This window comes from Mustela lutreola, chromosome 7 (genome assembly GCF_030435805.1).
Source record: "Mustela lutreola isolate mMusLut2 chromosome 7, mMusLut2.pri, whole genome shotgun sequence".
Taxonomy (NCBI): domain Eukaryota; kingdom Metazoa; phylum Chordata; class Mammalia; order Carnivora; family Mustelidae; genus Mustela; species Mustela lutreola.
In genome coordinates this window covers 39,345,566-39,360,228 of record NC_081296.1, presented here as the reverse complement: position 1 = coordinate 39,360,228, position 14,663 = coordinate 39,345,566, and the positions used below count along the sequence as shown (strand labels likewise).

The following is a 14,663-nucleotide window of genomic DNA, read 5'->3' as shown; positions in this document are numbered from 1 at the left end:
CATATCTTCTTCCCATTTTTTGATATGTTTGCCTGTTTCGTGTGTGTTGAGTTTGAAGAGATCATTATAGATCCTGGATATCAACCTTTTGTCTGTACTGTCATTTGCAAATATCTCCTCCCATTCTGTGGGTTGCCTCTTTGTTTTTTTGACTGTTTTCTTTGCTGTGCAGAAGCTTTTGATTTTGATGAAGTCCCAAAAGTTTATTTTTGCTTTTGTTTCCTTTGCCTTTGGAGACATATCTTGAAAGAAGTTGCTTTGGCTGCTATCGAAGAGATTACTGCCTAAGTTCTCCTCTAGGATTCTGATGGATTCCTGTCTCGCGTTGAGGTCTTTTATCCATTTTGAGTTTATCTTTGTGTACGGTGTAAGAGAATGGTTGAGTTTCATTCTTCTACATATAGCTGTCCAGTTTTCCCAGCACCATTTATTGAAGAGACTGTCTTTTTTCCACTGTATATTTTTTCCTGTTTTGTCAAAGATTAATTGACCATAGAGTTGAGGGCCCATATCTGGGCTCTCTACTCTGTTCCCCTGGTCTATGTGTCTGTTTTTATGCCAGTACCATGCTGTCTTGGTGATCACAGCTTTGTAATAAAGCTTGAAATCAGGTAACATGATGCCCCCACCTTTATTTTTGTTTTTCAACATTTCCTAGTGATTCGGGGTCTCTTCTGATTCCATACAAATTTTTGGATTATTTGCTCCAGCTCTTTGAAGAATACCGGTGGAATTTTGATCGAAATGGCATTAAAAGTATAGATTGCTCTAGGCAGTATAGACATTTTAACAATGTTTATTCTTCCGATCAAAGAGCATGGAATGGTCTTCTATCTTTTTGTGTCTTCTTCAATTTCTTTCATGAGTGTTCTGTAGTTCCTCAAGTACAGATCCTTTACCTCTTTGGTTAGGTTTATTCCCAGGTATCTTATGGTTCTTGGTGCTATAGTAAATGGAATCGATTCTCTCATTTCCCTTTCTGTATTTTCATTGTTAGTGTATAAGAAAGCCACTGATTTCTGCACATTGACTTTGTATCCTGCCATGTTGCTGAATTGCTGTATGAGTTCTAGTAATTTAGCGGTGGAGTCTTGGGTTTTCCATATAAAGAACCATGTCATCTGCGAAGAGAGAGAGTTTGACTTCTTCATTGCCAATTTGGATACCTTTTATTTCTCTTTGTTGTCTGATTGCTGTTGCTAGGACTTCTAATACTATGTTGAACAAGAGTGGTGAAAGTGGGCATCCTTGTCTTGTTCCTGATCTCAACGGGAAGGCTGCAAGCTTTTTCCCACTGAGGATGATATTTGCTGTGGGTCTTTCATAGATAGATTTGATGAGGTTCAGGAATGTTCCCTCTATCCCTATACTTTGAAGCGTTTTAATCAGGAATGGATGCTGCCTTTGTCAAATGCTTTTTCTGCATCAATTGAGAGGACCATGTGGTTCTTCTCTCTTCTCATATTAATTTGTTGTATCACATTGATTGATTTGCGAATGTTGAACCATCCTTGTAGCCCAGGGATGAATCCCACCTGATCATGGTGGATAATCTTTTTAATGTGCTCTTGGATCCTGTTGGCTAGGATCTTGTTGAGAATCTTAACATCCATATTCATCAGCGATATTGGTCTAAAACTCTCCTCTTTGGTAGGGTCTTTACCTGGTTTGGGGATCAGGGTAATGCTGGCTTCACAGAAGGAGTCTGGAAGTTTTCCTTCTGCTTCAATTTTTTGAAACAGTTTCAGGAGAAGAGGTGTTATTTCTTCTTTGAAAGTTTGGTAGAATTCCCCAGGGAATCCATCAGGTCCTGGGCTCTTGTTTTTTGGGAGGTTTTTGATCACTGCTTCAATCTCGTTATTAGATATCAGTTTGTTCAGGTTGTCGATTTCTTCCTGGTTCAATTTTGGTAGTTTATAGTTTTCCAGGAATGCATCCATTTCATCTAGGTTGCTAAGCTTATTGGCATATAACTGTTGATAATAACTTCTGATGATTGTTTCTACTTCCTTGGTGTTAGTTGTGATCTCTCCCTTTTCATTCATAATTTTATGAATTTGGGCTTTCTCTCTTTTCTTTTGGATTAGTGTGGCCAATGGTTTATCGATCTTATTGATTCTTTCAAAAAACCAGCTTCTAGTTTCATTGATACGTTCTACTGTATCTCTGGTTTCTACCTCATTGATCTCAGCTCTAATCTTGATGATTTCCCTTCGTATGTGTGGAGTTGGTTTGATTTGTTGTTGATTCTCCAGTTCTTTAAGATGTAGAGACAGCTGGTGTATTCTGGATTTTTCAATTTTTTTGAGGGAGGCTTGGATGGCTATGTATTTCCCCCTTAGGACCGCCTTTGCTGTATCCCATAGATTTTGGACAGAAGTGTCTTCATTCTCATTGGTTTCCATGAATTGAACAACCCACTTCCATAGCTGAAACTGAGAAATGCAATCCCTCCTTCAGGTAATAAAAGCAGGACCCTCTATTATCTATGACCAGAATTTTGATCCTAGGATTCCCTGTCTTTTCTCTCTCATACACACGAGTTATCCCTCATGCCACTATTGTTTATAATGGAAGAGAAACCACCTGGGGTTCAGAAAGGAGTAGTAGACAGATTTCTAGGCACAATTATTACATTAGTTTTCAATTGTTGCTGTAACAATTTACCATACACTTGGCAGTTTAAAACAACACCCATTCATAACCTCCCAGTTTTGGAGGCTAGAAGTCAGACACAACTCTCACCAAGCTAAAATTGGTATTGTCAGGGCTATGTGCCTTTCAGGAAGCTCTGGAGAATAATCTCTTTCCAATTTCATTCATACTGTTGACAAAATTCGGTTCCATGCAGTTGTAAAATGGAAGTCCCGTTTCCTTGCTGGCTGTTAGCTGGCTGTTGCTGTTCTCAGCTTCTAATAGTCCATTCACATTCCACTGCTAACAGTTACCCTTTCTCCATCTTCAAAGCTACCAACAGCAGACTGCATCCTTCTCATGCTTCTACTTTCTCTCACTTCTTCTATCTGTGTCTACTGCATCTTTCTTCAGCTACATCTCTCTGACTCTTCTGACTTCCTCCTCTGATTTTATTAGGCTCATCTGCACAATCCAGGATAAACTTGGGTTAAAAACAGTGAGGTGATTAACAATCTTAATTCCAGCTGCAGTGCCTAGATTAGTGTTTGGTTGGATAACCAGAAACAAGAATCTTAAAGACTGTCTACTAGAGACACAGAGTGATTTCCTAAATATATTGCTCAATGATAAAAACAACAAACAAAAGAGTATTGTATTATTATATAATTTGCTAAATATTGTGTGAGAAAGGATAGAAAATATGCATACTCCTTATTTCTTATACAGAATAAAGAAACATTGGGAAGATAAATAAGAAACAAACAACAATATGTATCTGTAGAAAACAAAAAGGAGAAAAGTCCCATTAGACTTCTTATATACACTTTTCAAAAGATATTTTAATAATATAAATACATTATCTATTAGAAAAAAACTCTTCAAAAAGAAATTATTTACATCAGTATAGACTCACAGACTTTTATTTTATTCAACGGATTATAACCTTTTCCTGTCCTTTTTTTTGATGCTCCAACTGTCACAAATTATTCAGTGAGAGTCTCCTGCAGCTATAAATTAGAAAGAAAAACTAATCTTTATGGCAAAAATTCAACTAATGAATATAGAATGAATGATGGAATTTTAAAAAACACTATTTGACAACCATCACAGTAATAACTGATTCACTGAAGAATCATCAAGGGATATTAAAACTAGTGGGTGAGAGGAATATAAGAATATCTGCAGTCTCGAGTATCTTCCCACAAGATACTCATCAATTACAAAGAAAAATAACAGTAAATTTGCAGCTTTTTTGTTTTTTTTTTAAATACCCTTATGGACATCAAATGTAATGGGACAGATAAATATCACATCTCCTGATATCAAACACTGAAAAAACACATCTCTTCTGTGGTATTCCATGCCCAAAATGCATAACCTGAATCTAATCATGAATAAATTTAAGACAAATTCAAACTGAGGAACAATTTCGAATAATTGGTACATGTTCCTCAACAATGTCAATGCAATGAAATCTAAGACTGAGGAATTGTTCTAGATTAAAAGAGCTTAAGAAGGCATGACAACTGAACACAACAAAGGATATTGGGACAATTGGTGAAATCTGAATAAATCTGAGTGAAGACACATAGGGTTCTTTTACTTCTCCTGCAAACTTTCTGTAACTATAATTATGTCAGGATGAAAAGGGGGCAGGGTAGAGGAGAAGGATGGGAGGGGCACTGGAGAGAAGGGAGAGGAATGGGAAAGAAATGAAAATGAAACAAGAAGAACTGGTCTAGGTCAGTGAGAAGACAAGCAGAGAATAGTGAGAAATAATGCTGGACAAGAGCAGGGGGGACCATGCAGCACTTTCCAATCACTCATGCATTCATTCATTCAATTAAATATTTATAGATGCTTACCATCTGTTAGGAACTAGAATTAAGTACTTGCTTGTAGAAAAGAATGCTAACAATATCCATTAGATAGAATTTATTTTAATACAGAGTTGCAAAGCTCTAGCTAGGCACATGACTATCTAAAGTTTACATGTTACAGCTTCTTTAGCATCTATGAACAGCCACATGAGTGGTTCTGGACAATGAAACGTGAATATAAGTGGTGTGTGCCATTTGTAGTTTATGGCTAGAGTTATGGGCTCTGTTGCCTTTTCCCTGTCCCTGCTGGCTGAGATGCAGACCAAGAGATTGAGACCTGGGGGGCTTGGGTGGCTCAGTGGGTTGAGCCTCTGCTTTCAGCCCAGGTCATGATCTCAGGGTCCTGGGATCGGGCCCCGCATCAGGCTCTCTACTCGGCAGAGAGCCTGCTTCCTCCTCTCTCTCTGCCTGCCTTTCTGCCTACTTGTGATCTCTGTCTGTCAAATAAATAAATAAATAAAATCTTAAAAAAAAAAAAAGATTAGTGTTGAAAATACATAAAGAAATTACTAAAACTGAACACCTGAAAAACAAATACTCCGGTTAAAAAACGGGTAGAAGATATAAATAGATATTTTTCCAAAGAAGACATGTAGATGGCTAACAGACACATGAAAAGGCACTCATCACCACCGATCATCAGGGAAATAGAAATCAAAACTACAAGGAGATATTACCTCACACCTGTTAAGAATGGCTAAAATGAACAATGCAGGAAATAAGAGATGTTGGCAAGAATGCACAGAGAGGGGAACCCTCTTGTACTGTTGGTGACAATGGAAACTGGTGCAATCTCTGGAAAACAGTATGGAGGTTTCTCAAAAAGTTAAAAATAGAGCTACCCAGTGATCCAGCAACTGCAAAAATAATAATCCATAAGGATACATGCACACTGATGTTATAGGAATCAACCAACAGCCAAATTATGAAAAGAGCCCAAATGTCCATCCACTGATGAACAGGTAAAGAAGATATAGTTTTTACTCAGCCACAAAAAAGAATGAAATGTTGCCATTTGCAATATGGAAGAAGCTACAGGGTATTATGCCAAGCAAAATAGGTAATCAGAGTAAGACAAATATCGTATGATTTCACCCACATGCTGAATTTAAGATAAAACAAATGAGCAAAGGAAAAACAAAGAGGAAGAGGAAAACAAACAAACAAAAAAAAGACTCCTAACTATGGAGAACAAACTGGTGGTTACTGGAGGAGAAGGTGGTGGCAGTTGGACTAAATAGGTGAAAGGGATGAAAAAGTGCATGGTGATGAGCACATGGTATCGTATGGGTGCTGAACCACTATATTGTACACCTGAAACTAATGTAATACTGTATGTTAACTAATTGGAATTAAAATATAAACTTAAGTACACAAAAAGAACAGCCTTCAAGACTTTTTAGAGTCATGTGTTTACGGCGGTATACATGTACATGTATGTGATAAAACAAAAAGTAATTTAAGAGATTTGATGTATATATAGATCAATGAATAAAAATAGGAAATTCAAAGTTAAATCCAAATACATGTGGAATCAAGTATATTATAAAAGCAGTATTTCAGTGAAAAAGAAATGTATCCATCAACAGTGTTCAGACAATAGACATGCTTTTAAAAATAAATCAAACTTTGATCCATTTCTTACTTGAGACTAAAATAGATTCCAGATGATTACTATTTTTAATGGAAACAAATCAAACAATAAATGTAAGAGTGAAAGGCATGGGAAAAGTAAAAGAATTGTAATAATAATATAATTATTTGTCTAAGAAAGATAAAAACCTCAAACATAAAAAAAGCAATGGACAAATTTACATTTCTATAGAAAGTCAACCATAAACAAAATAAAAAAACAATTCCACTCAGAATATCCTAAGAAAGGAAGGAGAATATATATACACTTAAACGCTTTAAAGGCGCCGGTTATTTCTGGAATTAAAATAAAAAAAAACAACTGGTTGCAGTCGTTATCTCTAGGAAGAAGGGCTGGGAAAAGAGGTTTACTTTACAATGAATATCATTATGTTTATATGAATTCCTGAATTAAAAATAAAAACTAGTTAAAAATTTAAGAGATTATGCTGGCAAAAGAGAACCAGACCAAGAATAGTATTGATGAATACTGGCAACACTGCCTGTCATTAAAATATACTACAAGTGCCTGGGTGGTTCAGTGGGTTAAGCCTCTGCCTTCAGCTCAGGTCATCTCAGGGTCCTGGGATCGAGCCCTGCTTTGGGCTCTCTGCTCAGCAGGGAGCCTGTTTTCCCCCCCCCGCTTTCTCTGCCTGCCTCTCTGCCTATTTGTGATCTCTCTTGGTCAAATAAATAAATAAAATCTTTAAAATATATGTATATATAGTAGGGAAGGTTGCACAAACTTTCAGTTATAAAATAATTATGTCAGTATCGGTTGAGCCCTGATTTGTGACCCAGTATGTGGTCTATTCTGGAGAAAGTCCCATGTGTGCTTGAGAAGAATGAGTGTTCTATTGTTTTAGGGTGGAATGTTCTGCATGTATTTATGAGGTCCATCTGGTCCAATGTGTCATTCAATACTCTTGCTCCTTTATTGATTTTCTGCTTGGATGATCTGTCTATTACTGACAGTGGCATGTCTATTACTGACAGTGACTGTTAATGTATTCATATTAATATGACTCTTTATCTTGATTAACAGTTCTCTTATGTAGATGGCTGCTCACGTATTGGGGGCATAAATATGTACAACTGTTAGATCTTCTGGGTGGACAGACACTTTAAGAGTGATGTAGTGTCCTTCTGTACTCTGACTACAGTCTTTAGTTTAAAATCTAATTTCTCTGATAAAAGAATCACTACCTCAGCTTTCTTTTGAGGACCACTGGCATGAAATATGCTTTTCATCCCTTCGGTTTCAGTCTGGATGTATCCTTAGGTTCAAAATGTGTCTTCTGTAGACGACATATGGACGGGTCCTGTCGTTTTATCCAATCTGCAACCCTGTGCGGTTTTATGGGAGTATTTAGGCCATTCACGTTGAGAATGATTATTAAAAGATACATTTTTATTGACATCATGTTGCCTGTGAAGTCCTTGTTTGAAATTATTCCCTGCATATTCTCAGACCACAATGCTTTGAAACTGGAACTCAACCACAGGAAAAAGTTTGGAAGGAATCCAAACACGTGGAAGCTAATGACCACCCTGCTTAAGAATGTTTGGATCAACCAGGAAATCAAAGAAGAACTTAAAACAATTCATGGAAACCAATGAGAATGAAGACACTTTGGTCCAAAACCTATACGATACAGCAAAGGCAGTCCTAAGGGGGAAATAAATTGCTATCCAAGCCTCCCTCAAAAAAACTGAAAAATCAAGAATACACTAGCTCTCTTTATACCCCAAAGAACTGGAGAATCAACAACAAATTAAGCCAACCCCGCACACAAGAAGGGAAATAATCAAGATTAGAGCAGAGATCAATGAGATAAAAACTAGAGATACAATAGAACACATCAACGAAACTAGAAGCTGGTTTTTTCAAAGAATCAATAAAATTGATACACCATTGGCCAAACTAACCCAAAAGAAAAGAGAGAGGACCCAAATTAATAAAATTATGAATGAAAAAGGAGAGGTCAGGACTAACACCAAGGAAACAGAAACAGTCATCAGAAATTATTATCAACAGTTATATGCCAATAAGTTAAGCAACCTAGATGAAATGGATGCATTCGTAGAAACCTATAAACTTTCAAAGCTGAATCAGGAAGAAATTGACAACCGGAATAGACCAATATCTAGTAACAAGATTGAAGCAGGGATCAAAAACCTCCCAAAAAACAAGAGCCCAGGACCTGATGGATTCCCTAGGGAATTCTACGAAACTTTCAAAGAAGAAATAATACCTATTCTCCTGAAGCGGTTTCAAAAATTGAAGCATAAAGAAAACTTCCAGACTCTTTTTATGAAGCCAGTATTACCCTGATCCCCAAACCAGGCAAAGACCCCACCAAAAAGCAGAATTTCAGACCACTATCCCTGATGAATTTGGATGCTAAGATTCTCAACAAGATCCTACGCTAATAGGATCCAAGAGTACATTAAAAAGATTATCCACCATGACCAGGTGGGATTTATCTATGGGATGCAAGGGTGGTTCAACATTTGCAAATCAATCAATGTGACAGAACAAATCAATTAATTCTCAATTAATGCAGAAAAAGCATTTGACAGGATACAGCATCTGTTCCTGATTAAAACGATTAATATATAGGGATAGAGAGGACATTCCTCAACTTTATAAAATCTATCTATGAAAAACCCACAGCAATTATCATCCTCAATGAGGAAAAGCTGACAGCCTTCCCTTTGAGATCAGGAATATGACAAGGATGTCCACTCTCACCACTGTTGTTCAACATAGTACTAGAAGTCCTAGCAACAGCAATCAGACAACAAAAAGAAATAAAATGTATTCAAATTGGCAATGAAGACATCAAACTCACTCTCTTTGCAGATGACATGATACTTTATACGGAAAACCCAAAAGAGTCCACCCCCAAACTACTAGAATTCATACAGCAATTCAGTAAGGTGGCAGGATACAAAATCAATGTACAGAAATCAGTTGCTTTCTTATACACTAACAATGAAAATACAGAAAAGGGAAATGAGAGAATTAATTCCATTTACTATAGCACCAAGAACCGTAAGATACCTGGGAATAAACCTAACCAAAGAGGTAAAGGATCTGTACTCGAAGAACTACGAAACACTCATTAAAGAAATTGAAGAAGACACAAAAAGATGGAAAAGCATTCCATGCTCATGGATTGGAAGAATAAACATTGTTAAAATGTCTATACTGCCTAGAGCAATCTATACTTTCAATGCCATCCCGACCAAAATTCCACTGGCATTTTTAAAAGAACTGGAACAAACAATCCTAAAACTTGTTTGGAACTGGAAGAGACCCCAAATTGCTAAGGAAGTTTTGAAAAAAACAAACAAACAAACAAACAAACCCCCCCAAACTGGGGGCATCACGTTGCCTGATTTCAAGCTTTACTACAAAGCTGTGATCACCAAGACAGCATGGTACTGGCACAAAAACAGACACATAGACCAGGGGAACAGAGTAGAGAGCCCAGATATGGACCCTCAACTCTGTAGTCAAATAATCTTTGACAAAGCAGGAAAAAATATACAGTGGGAAAAAGTCTCTTCAATAAATGGTGCTGGGAAAATTGGACAGCTCTATGTGTAGAAGAATGAAACTCAACGATTATCTTACACCATACACAAAGATAAACTCGAAATGGATAAAGACCTCAACATGAGGCAGGAATCTATCAAAATCCTAAAGGAGAACATAGGCAGTAATCTCTTTGACATTGGCCACAGCAACTTCTTTCAAAATGTATCTCCAGAAGCAAAGGAAACAAAAGCAAAAATGAACTTTGGGACTTTATCAAGATCAAAAGCTTCTGCACAGCAAAGGAAACAGTCAACAAAACAAAGAGGCAACCCCAGAATGGGAGAAGATATTCACAAACGACACTACAGACAAAGGGCTGATATTCAAGATCTATAAAGAACTCGACAACTCTGTATACACAAAATAGATAATCATGTCAAAAAATGGGCAGAAGACATGACAGATACTTCTCCAAAGAAGACATACAAATGGCTAACAGACCCATGAAAAAATGTTCATCACTATTAGCAATCAGGGAGATTCAAATCAAAACCACATTGAGGGGCACCTGGGTGGCTCAATGAGTTGAAGCCTCTGCCTTTGGCTCAGGTCATGATCCCAGGGTCCTGGAATCAAGCCCCACATCAGGCTCTCTGCTCAGCAGGGAGCCTGCTTCCCCCTCTCTCTCTGCCTGCCTCTCAGCCTACTTGTGATCTCTGTCAAATAAATAAATAAAATCTTTAAAAAAAACTCAACACATTGAGATACCATCTTACACCAGTTAAAATAGCCAAAATTAACAAGACAGTAAACAACATGTGTTGGAGAGGATGTGGAGAAAGGGGAACCCTCTTACACTGTTGGTGGGAATGCAAGTTGGTGTAGCCACTTTGGAAAACAGTATGGAGATTCCTTAAGAAATTAAAAACAGAGCTACCCTATGACCCTGCAATTGTACCAGTGGTTATTTAACCCAAAGATACAGATGTAGTGAAAAGAAGGGCCATCTGTATCCCCATGTTCATAGCAGCAATGGCCAGAGTTGCCAAACTGTGGAAAGAATGCCCTTCAATGGATGAATGGATAAAGAAGATATGGTCCATATATACAATGGAGTATTATGCCTCCATCAGAAAGGATGAACACCCAACTTTTGTATCAACATGGACGGGACTAAAAGAGATCATGCTGAGTGAAATAAGTCAAGTGGAGAGTTTCAATTATTATATGGTTTCACTTACTTGTGGAGCATAAGGAATAACACAGAGGACACTGGGAGATGGAGAGAAATGAGTTGGGGGAAATCGGAGGGGAAGACAAACCATGAGAGACTGTGGACTCTGAGAAACAAACTGAGGGTTCTGGAGGGGAGAGGGGTGGGGGTTGGGTGAGCCTGGTGGTGGGTTATTATGGAAGGCACATATTGCCTGGAGCACTAGGTGTGGTGCATAAACAAGGAATTTCAGAACACTGAAAAGAAACAAAATAAAATAAAATAAAATGAAATGAAAAAAAAAGTCAGGAGGATAAAATATAGAATATGGTGGCTATAGTTAATAATACCGTATCACATATTTGAAAATTGCTAAGAGAGTAGATCTTAAAAGTCCTTATCAAATGAAAATAATTTTTTATAACTATCTATAGTGATAGATGTTAACTCAACTTATTGTGATCATTTCACAACATATACAAATACTAAATGATCATGCTGTATACCTGAAAGTAATGTTTCATGTCAATTATGCCTCAAATTTAAAAGTTAAATAGGGGCGCCTGGATGGCTCAGTCAGTTAAGCATCTGATTCTTGGTTTTGGCTCAGATCATGACCTCAGGGTCATGAGATAAAGCCCCACATCAGGTTCTGCGTTAAATGCAGAGTCTGCTTGAGATTCTGTCTCTCCTTTCCCTCAGGCCCTCCCCCATCTCTCACAACGGGGCATGCATGCAGTCTCTCTTTCTCAAATAAATAAATACATCTTTAAAAGAAAAAGTTATATAAAGTGCTTGGTAGTGGAGTGTTAGTGGTCCTTTTTGTCTTAACAAATTAATCAAATAACCAACTAACTAAAAAAAAAAAAAAAAAAATCAACGCACAGTTCATCCCAGTTTCATAATATGGCCTTGTTCTGTGATGCCTCAATTATTCCCAGATACTAACATTTTACCTCACAGATATTCCTCTATTCATAAAATTGTAAATCACACACATGCACATTATTTTCTTTTCCTAGAACTCTAATATTAAAGTTGTTTTTATTTAAAGTTATTTTATTCTGAATGGATCAACAAGTACAAAACAGCTCTTACCAAAAAACACACACAAAAAACAAAAAACAAAAACCCACAAAAAGGAAAAACAAACAAACAAACAAAAAACCACAGCTCTTATATTTTTTCCCAAATGCTTCACTTGCACCTTTGGCAGGAGGGTTTCACCTCCTATCACCAGTCCAGCCCTCTGATGCTGTGTTTTACAGTATCTCCCCTTCTAAGTTGTTTGGGATACACAACGTCCACTGCTGCCACTGAAGTTCTTATTCCAAACCACAATATCCATTCACCTAATATTAGAAATGTTTGATTTGCTATCTGAGAGGTTGTCGCATCTCTACAATAAAAATACAGTATTGCTTTAAAAATTATCTTAAAAAAATGTACAAAACAGAATCAACAAAAGATAAAGTTTTCCTTACCTCTGGATTCTGTCTAGTTCCTGTTTATAGAAAATAATCATTGATACTAGTTTTTTGTATCTGAGATATTTTGTGTGTATGAGTACAGATATAAAAATGCTTTTTATTTTTTAAAAATTTACAAATAGTAGCTTTCTATATAGTGATTAGCTCCTTAACAAAACATCTTGGAGAATGGCTTCTTTTACTTTAGTGTTAAAAGCAGCATCCTATTTCATGAGTGTAATCTAGCTTATTTAACCATTTCCTTGTAAATTTAGGTTGTTTTCAGCGTCTCGCCATTACAAACTCCTCTTCAATTAAAAAGCCTTATACATTGCAGCATGAACGAGTGTGATATATCTACTGGAAAAATTCCTAGATGTAGAATTGCTAGGTCAACATATTTTGGTTTTGTTTTTAAATATTTCTAAAACTTAAAAATGCATGATTGTTAAAGTACCTTCTCCAAGAAGGTTATACAAATGAGCCAATTCACAATATTGAGAAAAATCTATATTTATATATCCTTCTAAATTAGGTAACTAATTCATTTTCAGTTTTGCCCATTGATGAGCAAAATAGGAAATCACTGCTCTTTCATTTTAATTTGCCTAACAAGTGTAAACATTTATTTGTATATTTCCTAATATTTCTATGATTTATCATAGTCCCTGAAATAAAATAGCTGTTGAATAAATGAATTGTCCTTACCGTCCTTTTATATATGTCAAATGCTTTGCTCATTCTTATCTTGAGGTATTGTTCTTTTCTGCACAGACATGAAAAAGACTATTCTTTCAAGACTTAAAGTATATAAAGCGCCCAAACACTACCCTTTCCTTAGGATATGTATCATCTCATTTAACCGTCATAAAAATCCTCGGTGGTGGGTGGTATTATTCCTATTTTATACATGAGTACATTGAAACTCAGAGACTAAGCTGTCTAAGGTAACTCAATTGGAAAATCCTACTTCAGAGAACAAAAGTAAACAAGGCTAAGGGCTTAGATACAAGCCTATGTCCTTTTGTTGCACTCTGCTATACTGCAGTTCACAGATAGAGGGTGTGTGGAACTCTGAAATGACCAAGTCTGTCAGCACCATTTTTCCAACAGCATTTGCTCACTTTGTGTCTCTGTGTCACATTTCAGTAACTCTCACAATATTTCAAGGTTTTCATTATTACTATACTTCTTAGGGTGATCGGAATTAGTGATCTCTGATGTTACTATTTTAATTGTTTCGGGGCATCATAAACTGCACCCATCTAAGAGAGCAAAGGCAATCAATAAATGGGTGTGTCCTGACTACTCAGAAGACCAGTCTGTCTCCTGTTTCTCTCCCACTCGTCAGGCTTCCCTGTTTCCTGAAATATAGTAATATGGAAACTGGCTAATTAATAGCCCTAAGCGTTTACATGAAAGAAAGACTCACATGCCTCTCACTTAATTTTTTTAACATGTCTCTTGCTTTAAATCAAAAGCCAGAAATGATTAAGTTTGGTCAGGAAGGCATGTCAAAAGCCGAGAGAGGCTGAAAGCTAGGCCTTCTGCATCAAACAGTTAGCTAAGCTGTGAATACAAAGGAAAAATTGAAGCACTATTCCAGTGAACAAGTAGATGATAAAACAGTGAAACAGCTTTATTGCTGTTACAGAGAAAGTTTCAGTCGTCTGGACAGAAGATCAGACCAGTCATAACATTCCCTTAAGCCAAAACCTAATCCAGAATATGGCCCTAACTCTCTCCAATTTTATGAAGGCTGAGAGAGGTGAGGAAACTGCAGAAGAAAAGTTTGACACTAGCACAGGTTGTTCATGAAGTTTAAGGAAAGAAGCCATCTCCCTAACATAAAGGAGCAAAATGAAGCAGAAAAGGCTGATGTAGAAGGAGGATCATGTGCTTCCAGACTGACCACAGGTTAAGTAAAAGTGCAGTTAAGTAAAATGGTAGAGAAGGGCGACTACTATACTTTTCCCCCTTGGCTAGATACTATCTTTCCAAGCTACTCCTCCTTTGTCAAGAATGAGCAAAAATGTATTTTCTTTTGTAAAACTTTCCTTCATTTTCCCTTTCCATAATTCAACAGACTTTGTGCTATTTTATTCTAATGACTTTTTAAAATGCCTACCTTCACTGGTAAATTATGAGCTTCTCTAGGGAGTAAGTCATCTTTGTAATTACAGAGATTATTGTAAAATACACAATAAAGATACATAATACAACAGATAAGAACATGGCATAATATTCTGGAATGTCTTTTGAATTAGAAGTAGTTATATTTGTAA

The 14,663-nt window shown here is 36.7% G+C and overlaps 1 protein-coding gene across 10 annotated transcripts in view; it reads right to left on the bottom strand.

The window, feature by feature from the left end:
• Positions 1-14,663, bottom strand: part of MYO9A (myosin IXA) — a 297,273-nt gene that overhangs the window by 68,870 nt on the left and 213,740 nt on the right. The gene's annotated exons all lie outside the window — the stretch shown is intronic.